This window comes from Colias eurytheme, chromosome 9, assembly GCF_061535395.1.
Source record: "Colias eurytheme isolate Ceu_HAF_F1 chromosome 9, ilColEury1 Martin Lab GWU primary, whole genome shotgun sequence".
In the NCBI taxonomy this organism is placed as follows: domain Eukaryota; kingdom Metazoa; phylum Arthropoda; class Insecta; order Lepidoptera; family Pieridae; genus Colias; species Colias eurytheme.
The window spans coordinates 9,435,003-9,456,327 of NC_142988.1; the positions used below are offsets into that span (position 1 = coordinate 9,435,003).

Here is a 21,325-nt window from a genome sequence, read left to right on the forward strand (position 1 = left end):
GCATCGTGAGCAGTCTTTAATGTAGTAATTAGTCTTTAAGTATTCGAAGAGGTAAAAGTAGGAAATATACTTATATATTATATGTAGTTATGTAGAAGCTCTATGATTTACAGTCATCGAGTAAGTATGACTACGAATTTTCTTTCTATGAACATAATTTCTCTTATCCAATTACTCGGATCTATTAATTTGCCATTAATTTTGTAAACGAGAAAGCGAACCTTTCATCATTTTCTAGCGTTACGCCTATCGAGGCGAAGATTAATCGATCACGCATTTCATTAAAAGAACATCATTATACATTTGTATGGTAGGAATTTATAGAAAGAAAGTATTGTTTATTAGTCACGTACCAAAAATAACAAAAAAATATTTATTATTCACGTAGCAAGAGCTACATTTGACAAAATTTACGAGTAAAGACGTTATATTTATTTTTTGTCTGTCTTTTACATAATTATGTATAACTGTGTCTTAGTAGGTACCTAATGCGGGACATGATGGTTATAGTGCCAATATTCAGCACATATAAATTAATACATTTAACGGATAATCTTTGATAAAAATGAATATGTAATGAGTGGATGAAAATTTAAGAAATATTTAGATTTTCATTATAAAATCATCGTTTTTCTTTGCAAACGATAACAAATGAAAACTAAATACTAAAATACTTTTTGTTAATTTTTAATACAAATAACGTTATATATATTATATATTGCGTAATATATTTTAAAAATTTAATATCAATGTAGTTGCTCTCAAAAATTAAAAGTTACAAAATACTTTATAGAGCTGTGGGCGTAACAGTTTGCCGACAAAAGTTTGAATTTTTAAATTTTCTGCTCGATTTTGCAATACGTTACGTTTTAGATGTCAAACTATTTTTAACTTTGTGTTTTCTACACACAGTTTTGGCATAGGATACGAACTTTTGCATAACACGTATAACAACTTTTGAAAATATGTTTAGTTTTTTATGCAACTGAGATAAAACTCGACGGTTATTAACTTATTATACAATCTAGGATCATTAAGTCATCTATTAATTAATTATTAATAAGCTCCACTTAATAAGGCGGCCGATAACTGAAAGAGAGAAGAAAATATGAAGACAATTATGTACTGAAACAATAAATTGTAATTTTTATCCAAGTAGTAAGTATTTGTTTGCATGGTAGTGATGTCTATAAATTATTAATTATCATTTAATATTGGATTAAATTGTTATATTGTTCCAATCACTCTTATATCAATACGAGTAGGTACCTCAACCATCACATTTTATTTATTACTAAGAACTATAAAATAAAGTGCTCTTCTTTGTTATTCTGTTGTTCACAGCAATTACTTCACACGCTGACAGTTTCATTAATGCCAATAAAGTCGTATTAGAGCTAGCGCGCACGAGCAACTTTGTCTCCGCAACTATTTTGTCTCCGCAACTATTTTGTCTCTCCCACCTATGGGCTAGTATGAAAGTGCGCGCACGTAGCGACGCAACTCCCCATACAATTGATGGGAGAGACAAAATAGTTGCGGAGACAAAGTTGCTCGTGCGCGCTAGCTCTTAGTGCCACATTAGTACAAAGTGACATGTACTGAGTCCGTGTTAACTCTCCATAAACAAAAACGAACAATGGATTGTGAACAAGCTGTTACTTATTGTTGTTAATTAGCAGAAAAACAAATGATTTACAGTACCAGTTTATTAATTAATGCATATATATTTTAAAGTCCTACAGGTCGGTGGATTTACTATGTCTTAATCAAAAGTGTCAATAACTTTGTATATTTTTAATTGACTATATTTTTTGGATTGCATTTTTGCACTTATTTTTTATTTAAGTGAGAAATTAATTACTGAGCTGCATCTAATTAAAACTTCTACATGATAATATACTAACAATATAGTTTTTTTTATTTACTTTAAACTTTAATTAAAAAATAATATCGTCATTAATAAGTCAGTTAATTTCTCCGAAAGACATAAATATTATTCGTGTAAATGTTCTAATAATATTAATACTACAGTGATTGCTTATATTTTTTTTATCTATATTATGCAAATAAGTAATAACGTAAACGTACCTACCCATTGCCTTTCCCTCTAAAATTGTGCATGTAAATAGGTTAGGTGTTGAAAGCTCGCATTTGATAAGGCTATCAGGCTTCTACGTTGATATCAATTTTATGTTGATCAATATATCAAAGTCATAACTTGTTATTAAAATTTTCCTACACATCTGAAGTATGATTACTCAAGCCCTGGTTTTAAGGCTGTATGTTTGGTAAAACCAACTCAAACCCTATAGTGCACAGACATAATATATCATGTCTGTGCTTTAGTGTATGAATATGGTGTTTTTGGAGTATATAATAAATAAATAAATAAAAAAATAAAAAGCCTTTTTATTTCCTTAATTAAATATATAGTTTTACATAGTTTTACATTTATAGTGTTCAAGTAAATTATTCTAAGTTAAACAGTAAATACATAGTTTTTTTATATTATTTGTTCAAGTAAATTATGTTATATTATTTATGAAATCGAATTTGCATTTAAAAATGTTAATCCCAAAATCCCCATTCCCGAGCTACAATGATGAATGACAATAATAATTAATGATTGTTAGTAAAAAGTTTACTCTGCTTGCTAATAGATGGCGCTGTATCGATGTTTTGGAATATTAAGTTTATTATTTAATAGCATTATGAATTAAACATATAAACGAAATTTGAAAAGGTGGTATATCTAAACTAACAGTTACTTAAAATTTTTAAATATATAATAAGGAAGTACATTAACCTCATTACGGAATAGCACGAACACGTGAAGATTTTGGAAAATCTCGTTATGTATGTATTAGGGACGTAAATTATAACGCTGAATCGAAAATATAGGTGTGACCACTGACCATTATGCAAACGCCCAATGACACGAAGTATGATCGACATTGCGCAATGGTTAAGAGAGATATTGAAAGTATACTTGATGACGTGTAAGGTCGAGTTAACCAGTTCCTTGATTCAACTATGCCCTGTACTGTACTCCAGTAAACCCGAGGCGGTTCATGGTAAGGAGGCATGGTGCGTGTGACGTATTGCTTTGACAACCAGGCTTTAAGGTTAAATGAAGGTTGTTAATTCCGGTTCCCTACATTTTTGTAATAATCTGTCTATACCCAGGTACTTTTTATGTTGCGTTTGAATTATGAAAATGTAGGTGGTAATAACAGGAAGTTCTTATTTGAATTCGAATTGTCTTTTTTTTAAGCCTGACATAGAAGTCTGAATACTAAAAGTGATATAATTAAAATTTTAAATTAATCAATGCTCAGATTATTTTTAATAAATTCTCTGTAGGTATTTGGCCCTTTTTAAAATGTTATATATTATGTTTTATTCCAATTCCCTTCAAAATATAGGCATGTGAAAGTAGAAAGGAATAATCTCACCTGAGAGAAAAAAATTGTAATTTTGGATCGAGTTCACGTGTTTGGTTTTTTATTTTATTTTTTTATTGAACGTTACTTTAAGTACCTACCTATGTAATATGTATTAACATGACAAGTCAATTAGCTCAAAAAATATAAGACAAGCTCAATAAGTAGACATAGATAAGGAAGTAAATAAAATAGGAAATTGAAAGATATTTAAATTGATCACATATATAAAAATGTATGTATCATGCATATGTCTAATGACTTGGTTATTCTAAAATTACGGCTAAGGGCTATTTTAATAGTTTATGTGTTATAATCTAGAAGTATGTTATTTTCATTAATTTCCCTAAGAAAAGTCAACCCTTTATACTTTATGACAAAACAACGACCAAAACTATTTTAATAGCGTATGTGTTATCTAGTGTTATGCTAGTAGGTGCAAAAGATTTAATATATCTACTAAGAAACATTCATACATCCATATATGTATCCACATATTTCATAATTATAGGTATAATATATTTAAACAGTCAATCATTTGCATTTTTGAAAAAAATATTAGATTACATTCTGTAGGTAACTGTGACACCAATAAATATAATTATTGCAAAAAGAAACCATTCCATTAATTGGAAATGTTTGACTTTTAAATTACCCTTAATTCTTACACTAATCGATAATTAATTATTTAAATGTCACACATTTAGTTTATCAAAATCAACAACAACAATGATGAATATTGAACAGTAACACGTAACGATCGAAAGTAATTATAAATAACATGATTAAAACTCAGTTTAAAGATACACATAAAGTGACTTTCACTAAGGCATTAATAGGCCTACGTAATAATTATGTAGAGCGACAGTTTAATCGACGTATTGTTACTGGGCGATCACGTTATTGTAACACTTTGTAATCTCGTTCTTATGTTAAATACATATACATGAATACCGATTGTCTGTTGAGATTATCGCATGTATTACTCAGAATATTGACGTGTGCATGTTAACCGTTGGCGAGTACAGTTTCATAACTTCTAGAAGTTATTCAATCTAGAGATATTAATATCTAGATATTTCTCTTTAGTTTATCTATCGCTTAAAATGAGATCTTGTATCAAAATTAGATCATAAGCGATGGCATTATCTGCAAGAGGTGAATCTGGTCCTCTTACTGGTAAACATGTAGATTGTAGATATACAAGATATCCCTTAATTACTCGCGTGGGGTATATCTAACCCCACGGCGTATTTGAAGCGTCGTATCTCCGCCATTTTTAAAGCTACCTGCGTGCCTTTCTTAGTAGCTGCCTAAATACCTTCCCCTGCCGTGAATCACTCGTGAGCGCCGCTCCATGTCGTGTGGTTGTGTCAGGAGATCGCGTCTGGGGTATATATTGCCCCACGCGAGTATTCGTGCAACTTTTTTGGACGAGTGAGTATGTGTATTTTTATTTTATAATGTACAGTACATATACTAAATGGTTCGTTTTTTACTTATCTTTGTTTTAGGTTAGAGCGCCTTAAATGGCAAGTAAGCGTCTTTCTGACTATCAGATTGTTGAGCGTTTGGAAGACGACGAAGAAAGCATCATAGATAGTTCCGATGAAGATGTGGTAGACGAGGACGTATTCCAGAGTGACCACAACTCAACCAAATGTGTGCTAACTATAACGTCGGCAGACGAACAAAAAGATGGCCTATGGTTATATTTACCACACTGCCTAGGGCCATACAAAAACGGCTAAAAAAATGCTCAAGTTCAGGATCCTAGCCCCACTTCCAGAGGTGGTCTATCGACAACTTATAAAAGGTGCCATATCTGTCCAAGGTCAAAGGATAAAAAAATAAGATTTATGTGTGCCAAATTCCACCAGCAAGTTTGTCACGACCATTCCACTATGATATGTGATAAATGTATTAAATAAAAAGGTCCTAAATTTAAAGTTTCATCTTTAAAAGTTTATTATATTTATATTGATTAAAGATAGTATTATAATTTAGAACAATGTTGTCTCTTTCTAATATTTATAATAAAAATAAAAGTATGTCATTAAAAATATGTTTTATTGTACCTTTAAAATTGGGGTGAAATATACCCCACGCGAGCGTAAGTGTAACTATATGGACGCGGGTAATTAAGGGATATAAACATATACACAACATCCTGAAGAGAGTCTGTGGGTTTTGTTATAAATAAAAATAATATTTAAATCTAAACCAGATGACATTTGACGACAGTTTTTTTTCTTCTTACAAATGCAGTCGCCGTACATCCTGTGTTTTTGCAAAGCAATGGAGATTTTATACTTCAGAAACGTAATAGTAAAAAATCATTGAGGTGATTGAGATTATAAAAAAAACGAATGCTGAAAATAACATGAATATACTGGTTAATTACTACATTTTAGTTTAAGGCCTTTACAATGGTAATGAAGACGTGTTTGAACTTTCAGGAATGACTTTTTCTGAAGCAGAAGGTTTGCGTTATTAGAAAGAACATTAAAAAGCTATAAATGGTGTAAGAACATTCGGTATATTCACTCTAGAATTTAACGACAATTGAATGAAAACCAATAAAATAAACTATACACTTACACTTCCATATTGTCATTCATCAATTTCCTGTACACTAGGAAGCATGTATAATTAATGTAATTATTAGCTACACTTACGATTCAGACAGGTGCTGCGTTACCTTACAAAATCCTAAGGGCATTACAACACTAGCCTTATCGATGCAGCTGACACATTCAAATTCAGCCCATAGCCGTTTATACGGAACCTAGCCATATCTCCAGCGTAATCATTCGTAATATAGTGCATCGAGTGACATCAGATCACGTGTCTAGTGGCAATTTCTAATCAATACTCGTGATCGCAATTCAGACGAGAACGAAAGTGCGGATCTAGTTATGAACGCGGAATATTTACAAATTGTTCGGATTTAAGTCGCTCCCTATTAAAACGAGAACGGGCGGAATGTCAATGAGGCGAGTGCAAGTTGAGTTGGAATTATTCAACGGATAAATTGATAGCAAGCCTGTGTATTGCTGGTATTTATTACCTATTAGTTATATTGAGCCGGTTAAGGCTTACACCGTTTTGGTACATTCATATTGTTGGTGAGATTTTATCAACGTTATCGTCTTTAGACGTGTTTCTGACAGAAAGGTGTTGGTAAAACGTTCCAAGAATACAAATTGAGGCTGAAAGAGGTGTTTTATTCTCTTTGTACAGAAAGATATTAGAAAATAATTTCTGTACCTATATTATATGCTATGTCTATATAGATATAGGTAAAAAAAGTATAGGTAAGTGTAGCCTGTCACTTATATACTTGATTAACATACATATATCTGTCCTCATCTATAATATTACTAGATTTCCGCCCGCGGCTTCACCCGCGTTTTCAAAGGAAAACCCGCATATTTCCCGTTCCCGTGGGATTTCCGGGATAAAACCTATCCTATGTGTTAATCCAAGTTACCCTCTATATGTGTGCTAAATTTCATTGTAATCGGTTCAGTAGTTTTTACGTGAAAGAGTAACAAACATCCATACATCCATACTTACAAACTTTCGCCTTTATAAATAGTAAGTAGGATTATGATTATATTAATAAAATATGCAAACAGTTGCTGCATATTTACACTGTAAATATTGCATCAGTATGCCGTATATTTGGATATAAAAATAAAAAAATAAAAGCAATGTCCTCATTCAATGATAAAGTATCGCAGGCTGTGGCACTCTGTCTAGTGAACTACATTCCTTCGTTATCATTAAGGACGTTGGTTTACTTATCGAGAAAATCTTAAAATAGACTACGCAGTACATATTTTTTTAATTTATTCCATGTTAAAGTTTGTAAAAGGACTAATGAGAACACGATTGATGTAATATAAACGTGAAAGCATAAAAAATTAAGTCTTTACTGTGGTTTTTCATTTTTGTTGTTATTGTTTTGATTGTTAATAAGTGATATAAATGCAAAATGCTTTTTTGTTGTAGGTAATAGGTTATAATGCATTCATTTTATTTTATTTATTAAAAAAGTGTTGCTTTTTACCTTCAAGAACTAGAGTACAGAAAGATTTTTTTGGAACTTACAGTAATAATAATGAATATATATGCTTCTAGGACTTTTGTACATATTTTATATTTAGAAGTTCCATACATCATAAAAAATATCGTTTAAAGGTAAACGTAGGAATTGACTAAGCAATAACATCTTGTATTTAAAAATAGATTATATAAGTTTACACCTACCTTAAGTGTCGCTTATGATCTCACATAATACCTGTCCTACATTCACTTGAAAGGTCTATCACAAAAAGTACTTAAAAAGCATCAGTATTAAAACGATTACAGGGATTATACTTCGATATGCAAGAAAGATGGAATATGAAACGTTAATTTTTTGGACGAAAATAGTCACTGACCTTCTTTGTCCTTTAGAATAATTATAAGATTCATAATTAATTGTTACCTAAGTTAAGCTTATAGCACCAAATTGAAATGGGTGCTCTAATTGTTTTCTTGCATTTTCTATGTTAGCAAAAAAGGGGAACATACAGATTGCTTGTGAAACTACCAAGCTATCAATGCACCTTCTAACCTTTTACGTTACCTATTTGTAACTTTTAATTTTGATAAAATTCTTAATGTATCAATAAGAAATATATTAACACCTGAGCTCTAGGGACATTGTTTTTTTATTATTTGCAGTAACCGCTCTAACTACTTAATTGAATTGAAATTACCTTAAAAGCTTCTGAATTAACAATAACCGAGAAATAACAGTAACACAGTTAATCTAAATTAGCAACTGAATTGTACTTTATAGGCAATAAATGAACTTGATACCGACACTTATTTCAATAATACAGTGTTACGAAACAAACACGGAATTACCTTAGAGCCTATAAATTCTATAGCTCCTTTATTGAGCCTATGTTTCTTATCATTCATGTCTTATATACTCGTATAACATTAATTACGCGAAAGGCTCACTTTAACGTCAAATAATAAAGGTTTATCTAACAATTAATATCACACATGAGTTCGCTTTTTGTCTCTAACTTAGAATTGAAAACTGACAGTGATATATGAAAATAGGTAAATATTATACCGTAGTTATTTATTTAGTACCTACTTGCATTCGGTATTTAATAATTACGATGTATAGTAATTATATTTAAGGTAAATTTTCTCGCAATTAAATTTATCGAAGAATGTTTTCTTAACGAGGGTATTTATAGAAATAATTATTTTTTAATAATCGGTTAAAATATACAAATGTATGCTTTAGAAATTAGATTGATCAGACATTATATAGACAATAATCACTTTCCTTACGATATTTCACTTTTTAACTTTATCTTCTTCTTAATATTATCCATCTGCTTATCTTCAAATAAAAAAGATTTGCTAAAATTGTATACTCGAAATAACCGTAACCAGCAAACAATAGAACAATCTACAATCTTTAAATTGTATGATTGCTTTCTGAAATGATTAAAGTTATCGTGACTTTAATTATGAAAAATCAGTATTCAATCCAATCAGATTTCCTTTAATATGTCACGAAGCTTTGTTGAGAAATAGAAGTATGAGATTGTGATATTTACGTAATGTAGATGTTTGAAAAACACGCATTCTATTATATATTGTCTTATAGATTTCAAATATGTCCGTGGTGTTGTCCGTTGTTATGTGTGGGGCCTATTCTGTAAACGCTTAACTGTATCTATACTAATATTAAAAAGCTGAAGAAATTGTTTGTTTGATTGAACGCGCTAATCTCAGGAAGTACCGGTCCGATTTGAAAAAATATTTCAGTGTTAGATAGCCCATTTATCGAGGAAGACTATGTATCATCACGCTCAAACTAATAGGTGCAGAGCAATGCGGGTAAAACCGCGGGGCAAATGAAGTTGTGAATACCTATATTGTAATGCGCAATAAGTCCGCAATTGTTTATAATATACCTATTCATTAAACTGAAAAATGTATGCCGTCTACAAGTAATTTCGAAAACCATCCTAATTGCAGGTCCGTCCATTGATATATAAATCACCATATTTTTTAATATTACTATATTCAAAGTTAATACTTATTTAGTTATTACTTCAAAGTTTTGTGGGAATTCATGAACTGCTTTTTGTCGAGAGTATTTTTAAACGGAATTTATACTCTTTATAAAACAATGCATTGAGTTTAACTTTGTTACCATATTTTATAAATTAATACCTAATTTTACAAGTACTGTAATATAATTGAATGTAATAAAATTTGCATATTTTTATTAATTGAGATTATCATCGTCGCAGAACCGATATTTCTCAGATTAGCATTATCAGTGACCTCGGGAATTAATCAACGTTCTATTTAGTCGAGAATTGTATTTAGATAGTGTATCAATGACATAAACCAACCTGCGTAACATTTAATTACTAAAAATCTATTATATTATATTAAATTCTATATAGTATTTATAAAGAACAAACGGTTCATTGTTGGAGATTATTTGATGCAATAGAAGAAGTGTTAGGCAGTATCACTACATCGTATAAAACAAAGTCGCTTTCTCTGTCCATACATAGGGACATAGCCCTATGTATGTTCAAATCTTTAAAACTACGCAACGGATTTTGATGCGGTTTTTTTTAATAGATAGAGTTATTCAAGAGGAAGGTTTTAGTATATAATTTATTATGTTTTAGACAAAGCGGGCGAAGCCGCGGGCGGTAGCCGGTAAGCTAGTTCTTTATAATTTTAAAAAGGAGTTGCTACTTGTAATATTATAATACTCTTTTACAGCTATTTATGAAAGGTATGCATTAGCGTTCTGCTTTTTCTACAAACTTCAACCGATTTTACGACTCTAATGTAAGTAGGAAGAATAAACTACAGTAAAACTGTATGGCTAAAATTTTATCAATGGAGCGTGGTAAATATATACTAGAACTTATATTTACAGACCATGTCTGAACCACCGATCTGCGCTCCAAAACTTATATCATCGATATTTTTTGAAATCCTTTGCTGAAATAGCAGCTCTAGTATCTAGTAGAGCTGTAATGTGGACTATTTTCTTTTTTTTAAAGTGGGGAAATCTTGTATAGCCATGGCCCTCGGGGATGGAGCCGTGGGTTGTGTTGGATTTCTCTCAGCCGCGGGTATTATTGGTTTGAATTCTTCCGCGACCCCCTCATGTGACCTAATATAACGACATTAAGGAGCAGGATAAGTTTCAAGATGCTGCATCAGACTAAAGGGGAGTTGAAACAGGATTTTGAACCTGTTTCAACTCCCCTTTAGTCAATCAAAAATGTGGCAGTGGCAAAATCTTATTTGAAACTGTTCATAATATATGACTTGTTGGATTTGTCTATAAGTGTGTAAGTATGTTCAAACGTAAACTGATATTTGTTTTTCGATAGCTGTTTAACATTAATGAATAATAAATTTGACTATATATTCAGAAAGTGAAAGTATCTTGAGTGCCGCATGCATTATTTATATACTTTATCTAATTCAGTATATAAACAATAAAATGCTTTTATGTGTTGCGTAATTAGATTAAAAAACATTAGGCAATTAATTCTAAGGCATTAAAGAAATGTTAAATTTAATTAAAATCTTAAAAGAATTTGGAACACTTTTGCACAAAAGTAAACTTATAAAAATGAAGCGCAATACTTTCAAGAATTTTGATTTAAAGATATTTTATGAAAAATTAAATTATTTTGTTTTATTATCCGTGTATTTAATTTCACAAAGATGTAACTTTCATTAAACAAAAAATTAAAAAATTCGTTCTAACTTATGTTGAAAGCTAGTTCCTATGGCAAGAAAAATAAGAATCTTAGTAAAATAATATTATAGAATCGGACATTTTATTTAAAATTAATGTATATTTAAAAAAAAATATCAAAGTTGTATTAACAGTTAGAATTCACTCAACTGTTCAAATTAACTGCTACATATTAGTTCGACTTCCTGCAAGTAAAATTCCTATTTTTAACCTAGTAATTTTTTTGTTTATATGGTCACTTGCAGCGAGGACAAGGACGGCCGAAATGATAGGTGTGAAACCAGTTCATGAATGAAATTCTGTGTTATAATAACTGGCACCTGTCCGATTATTGAGATAAACGTACTTAACTTGCGTAACTATAACATTTGTGGAACAATCGAAAATAATTTGAATAACTCGATGTTTAACGCATACAATGGGTGAGAATGCTTGCGTGTTATTTGAAGTGGTTTTCGAGAGCTGGTTGTGTTTTTATACTATGACTTTATAAAGCATAATTTATTAAGGTTATTACGTCATACCCAATAAAGATTGTCATCGCTTTTTGTATTATAAAATAGTTATACTTCAATCTTTTTTATTCCTAATTCCAAATAATAATCGTAAAATTTTTTTGAATAAAATTCAAAAAAATTTTCATTCCAATCAATTATGCGGCTACCACGGAATACAATTTTCTATAATCATTCTACATACGATAGCGATCTAGAGAGAATGTATGTTATTAAAAAACTCCATTATAATCGCGCAGTTCATTTTATTAACGAACGTATATTGAGGGAGATTTGATATGAGTACCGTTTATGTGATGTTTTCTTTTTAGCCCGATTTATATGCTCCAACTACGAGAACAAGGATATGTGTCATGCAGTTTGAAGAAGTTTGAAGTTTATACCGATGCATTCTTTACAGCCATAAAAAAGACAAAGTAACAATACACCATTCCTGTTTACGCTCATTACTGGTCATATTTTATTATACAATTGAAAATATAAATCATATAAATATGGCCATACATAAATTCCATATCTAAATTTTACGCTATTACAACAGAAATACAATGTTGTAAAAACTATAATGACTTCAAATGTGGTTATAAATGACCATTACCACATTGCTGTTAAAATTGGTGTCTATGCGAAAGGACAAAATACTAGCACAGATAGCGAATACAGAGTGACACTAAGAGTCGAATAATAATATTTATTTACTTATACTTTTTTGCGTAATGTGGAAGTTGTCTGGATATTTGTGAACGTGCCTAAATGGCATACGGTGAATGTTTTGGAATAAATTTTCTATGTAGCCATACGATAAAACTTTGATTAAAATATGGGATACTTTTTACCTCTTTTGATGTCACAAAAAGTAGTTAGATTGCAACATCACACTTAACATAAAGATTTGGTAAATTTTCCATGTTTTTGATGTAAGAAAGTATTAAAGGCGTTAAGATATACGTGTATGTTAGTTTGTAAATGTGTCTTGATGTTTTAAATTTTTATTATCAAATACGAAATTTCAATATGTGATTGTAATGAAATTTCAGAACAAATTCATTTAATTGAGACTTGAAGTGGGCTGTTAAAAGTTCTGTCATTTGAGCTTAACAGGCATGGAGAACTTATAAACATCGTGCAATTTTAATAATATAAAATATACGTCTTGCTAAATACTCATTTGTCTAGACATAAAAATAATATGATTTTCTTTCCTATTAAATTTCATTTCTGCATATACTCATACTCTACATCGCCCATATTTTTAAGAATAATCTTGGAAAAAAATGCATTTCTGATAAATAAATTTTAGAGTAATATCTTTATTAAATGTTCAAGAAACAGTTTCAGTAATTTTTTTTTTAATCTACTAATTTACTTCTATCGTTCTAGTCTCTTGTACTTTCAATTGTGTAACATTCAGCTGAGCTGACCATTCGACAATTCCGTGTAAGGGCACAATCGATAGATCGCGGTTTAATTGTATTGTTATATTCGATTTGCCTTCATGGCTCTGGGCGGGGTTAACTTTTCGTCACGAATCCTGACTCTACTTATTGTATGGTACTGTTTCAAGGTTTGTTGTTTTCTTTGAAGTTATTACTATTTTATAGCAACATAAATGTTTCTATGCAAAATGTTAATTAAATTAAATACATAGAAAAATTATGGTGGGTATGGGAAAAGGTACGTTACGCGTTGGTATTATATCCCAAAATTACTAGCGCTAGTCCAGTTAGTTTTAGTTGTTTATGAGTGCCTGCGATGAATAAAAAGTTCCAATACTTTAAGGTCATTGCTATTTTATAATGCATCGGTATAATGGATTTATTTAAAATTCAATCGGATGTTTGAAATTAGTATACTGTTTGCACCTAAACAATTAAATACTCGTTTATATCTTATGGTTTCATATCCTTGTTAGCATAAAAGTAAATCAATTCTGTAAAATAAATTGATACTAACTTATTCAGCGTATTTAATGTATACCGCATATTCTAAAATAACATCATAATGCATATTATAATATAGGTCAAATTCCGAGTAAGAAACAATCGTAGCATACTATTGTTTTGATATGGACATGCCTTTAGGCCATTACTCTGAAGGACTTGAACTATTATACGTGCTGTGATAGATTAACGTTAACCTATTATTAAATAATATAAATTGAAATTTCTAAAGCCATTATAAATGGACGCGTGGCCCACGCAGCGCTATGGTGTCAGGACCTTGGGGTTATTGATTGATTTAACACAAATTACACCATGAAATCTCCATGACAAGTTGTGTCTGATTAATGAACGAAATATTATTTAAATATTATGATTGAATAGCTATTTATTGGTTGACTACTGTTGCGACCGGGTTTGCACGAATTCTTAATCGACCGGTAATGCCAATCCTGTCTCTATATTTGTTATATTGAGCATTATTAGACGTGATTAGCCAACAATGAGTTTCCTCAGTTTTGTTACGAGTAATTATCTTCCATTACTAGTGCTAATTCTGAGAATAATACATTTTTAATGTTCAATTAGTAAATAAATTGTAATCATTCACTTTATATAAATCTCATAGTATTTATGACATTAAAACAAACCAAAATAATACAGCCTCCATTTTACTAAATGATTAAGTGCTATTGTTCAATCTATACAAAATGTATTTGGGAATATAAATAGAAGTGGAGCTCTTGACTGCTTGTCGTTTATTTAACATCCAATTAAGGAACTGTTCGTAGTTCTCTTAATACATGGATTAGAATTAAATTCGCTTGTCAAATACCAAATTGCTTGGGATACTGAACAATACTGACAACTCTATTATTAAGTGGTCAATTAAAGCCACATATGGTACATAATAGTCATAACAAATTCACTCTTAGCACATGAGTAACTGTAAGGTTTGAAAGATAACTGACCTTAATTTAATTAATAACTCTATTGTAAGTTTGAATGGCTTACATTTATAACGATCAATGCTGCTGTAAGTATACCTACTTGCATAGCCAACTAGCTACGGCAACCGCTAGTTGACTATGGAAACTACTAACTAGGTAGATCCAGGAAGGCTGATTATAAAATCCTTAATTAAAAATTGAAATTTTACTCCAAAATTCTAAAACATATGTGAATATCAGAAATAAGGAAAAAACAAAGTGTCGTGTTGTACCACATTAATGCTTATCGTTAGCACGCGTTGAAATCTTTTTATTGCGTGAATTATGATCATGAGGAAAAACATCATCTTAAATGTTATCTATTAGATATCGTGCTTCGATCTTATACTATTTTCAAATTACTGTGGCACGAAAAAATACAAGATTTTGCTTGTTTTTTTTTACTGATACTGACAGGTATACACAGGTATACCTGATTAATTATTATTTAAATCATTAATTAAATAAACTCGTATTGATTATTTAAAAGCATCATACACCTATCTCACGATCATCTAGATAACCAGAGTTCAATCGCTCAGGGAATCGCAGAATAAAAACAGCATGAGTTAGAAGTTGCTTTCACGCCAGCACATAATTATACATTTCAGTATCCTAATACTTATCGTCTTAAAGACTGCGATACCCTAAACAGCTTCAAAAATAACGAGAAGTGACTTCTACCCACAATGTTATCGTTTGAAAACTCGAACGCTACATACTTAATTCTTCCATTATCACCATCAATTCGATCATATTTAGAGACATATCCAAACACTTGTGTTTATTTACGCCATCTAGAACGCAATGCAGTGATAATACATTTTCTGAATGCGAAATACGAACGCTTGTTACGTTCGTGATTTATGGTAACAGAACACAAGCACAGATAAATATTGAGTTGGCTTTCCTTTCATCCGCGGGCCAATTCTCGATTTAGAAATATTCAAATGTAAAGTTCCGATTTAGTTTGTTTTACGAACGATACAAATATTGTACCTATTGTATTTATAAATTAAACGGACAGGCCCGTGGGCCGTGACCACGCTGACTGTTCGCAATGTCGGTATAATATTTTAATCATTGCTTTAAATATGACGTGTTATTTTTTTCTAATTATTTAATAACTAGCTAGTTAAAAAAAACACAGCTGTGTCCTGCGGTTTTACCGGCATTGCTCCCATTTTGTTGGTCTTACCGTGATGATATGTAGCCTTCCTCGATAAAGGAGCTATCTAAAACCGGACCAGCAGTTCCTGAAATTAGCGCGTTCAAACAAACAAACTTACTCCTCAGCTTTATATTATTATTTGATTACGTAATATCCAAAAATAAATGCTATTGTTATTAAATATTTGGAAGGCTCTTTGAAGATTTAATCCGCAAATCGATCACAGCTATAAAAGTATATTTGTAACTGCAGTGTCCAAAGATCGATTCGTTCGATCAAGAAATTGTTGTGTTTCGTACAGTAGCTGAAAGCTTAATAGCATAACTAGTGATAAGGTGAGCTAAGAATAGGCTACAACGTTGCTATTAGTTTACCACATTCATTTATTATTGCTAACGATTGCCTTGTAAATTGTATCTACTGAGGCCTTTAGTTTGTCGTCTTTTAAAATCTTTCTTTACTAAACTTTAAAACTATACACCAACAATTTTTTTTTAATGAAGTAGTATATCGCGTAAGATATTTGGGAGCTACAATCTATACTTATAAGGCAGGCAAGGAAGGCTTAAGGCTATATATCATCATATCATCACGCTAAGACCAATAGCCGCGGAACACAGCTAGTAACTTAGATTTTAAACTTTCTGATGCATCTCGATTGAGATGAATCAAGCCGAAGATATACATAGAGTTTGCATGTGCACTTTTATATCAATCTCATATACAGGCCAATTTAAAACAAATAAAACAATTGAAGGCATAATATGCTCTTCAAGGCACGAAAATGTTCTAAAACCACCACTTATTTGTATCAATTAAAAAAAATCGAATTATTTTTCTTGTCGGGTTGCAGCTGAACATGCTTACCACAACGTGATCTTGTCAAATAATAATTTATTTACACACGAGATTTATGATACTAATAACTAAATAATAAGCCTAGAAAAATTCTTTCATAGTCTGTGAAGTTACTAATCTATTCACTTGTTTAGACCAAGCCTTTCCCTATGTATTCATTTCAGCATTGTCCTTAAGGTCATCAGTTAATAACCGCCTTTGTACAAACCATTAACTCGAAAGGCAGTTTAACGTGACTGGACCAATTTAGAGCACTTGGATTTGGATGAATATTTACCAGTGCAAGCTGGAAATTCAATTTTGTTATTTTTGTTTACTTTTGAGCAATTGAGCATAAACTATTGAGCAGTTATTTCATAACATTATCATATTTTATGATTAGTAATTAACTACCGATTTAAAAGTACGTTATTATATTAATAGTAATAACTTTACAGTTGTAATCTTTTGTTTATATTCAATCTATTTATTCACAAATACGTAGTTTGTATAAATATTATACACATAAATTACACTATATCCTCAAATCAATGTCACAATAGAGTAAACACTATAAAAATAGTATTATTCCATATCCTCAAATCTAATGCTATTACCACATAGTTAACACCCACCGCTGGCCCAAGGCCTGAGCCTTTCGTGACCAATGTTTACTTAATTAATTTAATTTATCAAGTGCCTACTGCACGAGCGGGATATTAGTGTCCGATAACGTTATCTCTGCACCATATCTGTTATATTGAATTCTTTTAGAACGTGTCCGAAAGGTGTGAGAAATATGTTAGGTAAAGGATATGTTAAGATTTTATTTTAATTATTTAAGGAAAGCATAACATACAAAGGATACATTCACGTAGACTGCTTTATATATGGCGTAAAGTCTCTCTTGGGCAATGGTTGACAGTAAGAAATTTAAAAAAGCGTTTTTTATATTTAACTAGTCTGTAAATGTGAAATATTTTAAATACTTAGAAGTATAGGTCTATAACCGTCGGTATGAATAGGAAAGAAACAACTTAAATCTTGCCATCAATATATTATTATCATTCCACATTTTCAAAATCTTCACTATTTAAACTCCTTTTTGGAATAAAGACTGAAGTTTCTGGACGAATTCGTCGGGATTCCCCTTGTAGCCTCCAAATATTTGCTGGATGTTTGTTATGAATTTTGTGAAGTCAACACGGTTGATTTCCGTTGCCGTCTCCTGCGCAGCCGCCACACAGGCCATCACGACGACGAGGAACAGAACCTAGGAAATAATTATATACTCATTAATAAAATCTATACTAATATTATAAAGCTGAAGAGTTTGTATGTTTGTTAGAAAGTGCTAATCTCAGAAACTACTGTTCCATTTTGAAAAATACCTGCGTTGTTAGATAGCCCATTCATGGAGGAAGGCTATAGGCTATGTAATATCATCACGCTAAGACCAACAGGAGCGGAGCCACGCGGGTGAAACCGCGGGGCGCAGCTAGTTCTATTTCTCAGTTTAGTCAATTTTAACTATACTATGAATAAAATTCATAAGAATATTTTATTATATAAAACTGTTATACAAGTAAACAAAATATATATAAATATACAAGTGTACTGAGGTCGACCTTATCGCTGGGAGCGATCTCTTCTTAACAACTCACAGTTAAAAGGAACTTTTTATCCGACTGAATCACGGAATTTATTTCTTGTATCTTTGTGATCTTTGTTTAGTTACTTACTCAAATACCTAATACTTTAATAAAATCACTAAAAATAAAAGACATTATGTGAAAATAATTGTTCACCGATTGTTTTTGATTAAATTCACACCCTCACCCTCTGCATGGAATAGTAGGATCACAAAATACCAAAAATAAAATAGGTACTTATTTCGACAAAAATGTCAACACAAGCGTAAAAAACATTTCTCAAAATGCTTTCAACTTGTTAATTTGGAAGCATGTTTGAGAAAATACTATTTATCCTTAAAGTGTGAATCTTACCTTAGCAGAGACCATTGTTGAAGTTGAATTGTTAGAACGAATTCTACTGATACTTTGCTATACTATGTTACAGTATATATACAAAACAGTCTAGTATAAAATGGACTAATTAGTATTTTATTTTCCCTAATTAGCTTGATAGGAAAGTCTAATCAAGACACTAAAACTTTATTGATCATTGGCAACCATAAAACTAGTCAACCTATTTTTATTGTTTCTTCTACAATAACTCTGTTGAAAAAGTAAAGCAGGTGTATACGCATACAGTCGAGCATAAAACATTTAGTTAAGTCGTTTATTTTTAATAAAACATCATATAATTTTTCAGCACCTCGTTCGTTCAGTCGCTAGTAACAATTTTCCCAAAACTATTATCTAATTTTGTATAAGTTTTCTTTCAAATTTTTAATGCAATAATTTTACATAACATTAATTATGTAAATTTTAAAATTATCTTTTACAATAACCAAAAAGAGCAAAGTTCTAATAATGAACTGTTAATGTTATTCGTATTAGGTAGATTTTTCTTAATTTCAATCTAACCCATCCTTCCATTGAGTAAATCAAATGATTTTGTATCCATAGTTTAAATTGTCTCCTTGAAATATTAAACACCTGAAAAACAAATAAAACAATTATGTAATATTTAATTCGTCATACAAAACATGAAAGTAGCTGCCCAATTATATAGAGCTATCAAAACATACGCAATTTTAAACATGCATACTGACCCACATTCGAAGGTACATATTTGAGTAATTGTTTGTTTGGCAAAATTATTAAGAAATATGATTATAGTATTACACTTTAAGAATCAGATAAATAGATACGTACGTAATGTCTTTATAAACAGGGGAGTTACTGACAGTGTTATAAATAACAATTACAATGTAAACGATAAACTGTGCTCCAACAAATTTCAGTTATTTGTCTTGCTTTATTGCAAACTTATACTTTGATTCAGTGTTACAATTTATGATACTAAAGAAGTGTTTTATAAAATTTTCCCTTATATTCTATAACTAATAATAGTGTTGCAAAGACTTTCTCCATGAAATTTCGATTTTGTGTTTAGGTATCTACTGACATTTCGGTCACTGGTTTATCAATATCAATATGTATAGTGTATATAGTCATGAGAGTAAATTAGGCCAGAATTTTCATATTTAATTGATATAAAAATTCTGGCTTTAAATAATAAGCCGATACTATTATATTAATTTGCTTTTCAGCTATTATTATAAAGTGATTAAAGACCATAATATCTGCCCCGACCCGATTTCCGTTCTGATATTTCGTAAATAAAATAAAACATTAACAATTTATTGTACACGACATTAAAATCCATTTACTTAATGGTGAATTGATCAAACGATATAGCCTTTCAATATTACATAGAGCGGACCAGATCAAGTCATACGATTAGTGAATAAATATTCATTGCACGGTATTAATTGCAAAAATATATGCGAGAAATTCGTTCAAGTCCTTACGGATCAATAGGAAACAGTTATTAGCGTGTGTAATTGTGACCCGATTGCCGTAAATGAATGAATAAATGGCGCAAAACATGTTTTTATTACGCTATTAGAGTGATGTTTACAGCTCTTAATAAATACACTAATTATTTTCATAGGGTTTTTTGTTTGAAATGAATCATAACGTAATTATAGTTCAATCACATTTGTAAGACGTTAAGTTTATAAAGAACTAAATTGAAGTCATTAACACATAATTAAAGGTTTTACGAATTTAATTGCGAGAAGTGATATCCGTAATTAAGATGATAATACCATTTTATGAATAAAGTTCAAGCTTTTATATGTAACGTCAATTTAACATTTTTTTAAATAAATGACTGTAATTTAACCTAATAAAAAATAGAATTAAAATTTGGCTCTATATTATATTATCTGTTTGTTCATTTATTTTCGCAAAATGTAGTACATAATTTTGACTAACCTAATTGTAAGGAAAAAGTATTATTTGCGAGATTTTAATAAAGAGAAATGATACGTAAACCCAATCCCTACAGAATTTATAACAAAGACGCTTCCTGTCTGTTCCTATGTATGCTTTAGATCTTTAAAACTACGAAACGGATTTGGATAAAATTTGTAAAAATATACAGTGATAGAGGAAGGTACCACCATAATATGTATTACCATGCAAAGGTTTATATACCATGCATAATTTCACCCGTCCGAAGCCAGGGTAGTTCACTTGTATACAAAGCTGAACGCGATTTAGATAGGCAGGTACCAATGTGTATCACTATAATAATTAATGCAACAGTCGAATAGGTAACCAGAAGCTAATAACGCTCATGTACGTATTCGTAAAAGTTATCAGGTAAAAAAACGGTCGGTTCTTTGTGAAATATTATAAACAGTGTCATGGTTTAGGGCTCGAGGCAATAATTAAAACAACGGCATGATCAGCGCCGCTTTCCAGTCGCTGTCCGGTCACAGGTAAACAACATCAAGGCAATCTGTCATAAATATTTGTGAAACAGTTATCAGACGGGTTACGAAAAATACTTTAAATTATCGATTATTTTTTATTTAAAAAAATGTGTATTTATAGTTCTATGTAA

At 30.7% G+C, this 21,325-nt stretch overlaps 1 long non-coding RNA gene across 1 annotated transcript; it reads right to left on the reverse strand.

Annotated features, from left to right (window-relative positions):
* Positions 1-17,764: 17,764 nt before the first annotated feature.
* Positions 17,765-18,770, reverse strand: LOC149906037 (uncharacterized). The gene is made up of 2 exons (XR_016457063.1): positions 18,730-18,770; positions 17,765-17,996 (listed from the first exon to the last, which is right to left on the reverse strand). It is a non-coding gene; the product is annotated as an uncharacterized LOC149906037 (long non-coding RNA).
* Positions 18,771-21,325: the final 2,555 nt, after the last annotated feature.